Genomic DNA, 1,289 nt, shown 5'->3' with positions numbered 1-1,289 from the left:
GACAGGGTCGCCTCAAACGAGTTTCTATAAATTAAATCGTTGAAACTCAACTTTTTAGCAATAAGAAAAATCAGTTATGCTCAGAAACTTAGCTAATGTTTTCACTTTAGGTAATAGGGATGTATTCTAAGGAGGATTCGCTTTCAATCAAAAGTTAATTAACTCTGAATTGATAAACCAGTAAAGTTGAGAAACCGGCCTCAAGGCTTGGTGGATTGATAGCCGAGAGGTAAGATGTGTGAGTGACACACCAATGATGGATAGTTCGATGCCCTGCCTCCGTGAAGCTGTCAGTGTGAGGTGCCATTGAGCAGAAACAAAATTATAAGACTTGAGAACTCAAGAAAGTTAACCAAATATGCTAAATCACGTAATTAAGAAGTACTATTCGGTTTTCCAATCAGTGAAAACTTGACAAACCTTCTCCGGTTTGTCCTTATTTGAATATTTTTCAATGCTAAGCATAAATTGGCTCGGCACTTGTTTGTTATATTCTTCATCTTTTGGGTGCTATGCTGAAAACCCCCTTTTAACATGCAATTTTTCTTTAGAATCCGGCATCAAAAGTAGTTCTTAGGTTCCCAAAAATAGGACATCTATTGTCAGCCATAAAACTAAACCTTGTAGCGTAACAGAAAAGAATTTTTTTTAAAACCTCAGCTCAAAAAAACACTAAATAATTACTGAGTTTCTTACATTTAGCCAAACAGACTGTTGGGCAACTGTTTTCTGGTAAAATTTGAATATTTCAGCCTCTATTTGTCAATATTGTTCCTCGGCTGTGTTTACCAATTCACTTTTACCTAATTTTTGATGCTAAAGATGTACAGAGAAGAAACTAAACCCTTGTTTTCAGGTGCTTGCTTTATCAATTTTTTCCATCCCATTAACCATAGTAAACCACAAATATTTGATTTATTCACTCTTTTATGCGATATACTTCATTTGAATTAAATGAGATATTTCAGTTTAAATTTGGTTCACCCCAAATAGTAAAACATGCCACGGTAGGATGTTGACCCAAGATTTGCTGGTCAGGACGTTGAGACTACAAGATTGACCGTGGTGTGTGTCTCCTCCTTAAGTTAAATTTATTTAATTGTCGCATGTTTGATGTCAATTTTGCCCACACCAATTTAAATTAATTTTATGCAGCGGAAACATGGATTACATCATAGAAATTTGAAAAGGCAAAGAACAGGAGTTTCTTTATTGTCTTAAAGCATGAATTGTTTCTAGGGTTTCATATTATGTCTTGATTGTTTCCTTGTTTATTGTTCTTTAGAAAT

Source organism: Convolutriloba macropyga, chromosome 3 (genome assembly GCF_964194025.1).
Source record: "Convolutriloba macropyga chromosome 3, txConMacr16.3, whole genome shotgun sequence".
NCBI lineage: Eukaryota > Metazoa > Xenacoelomorpha > Acoela > Convolutidae > Convolutriloba > Convolutriloba macropyga.
This window is presented reverse-complemented; position numbering follows the sequence as displayed.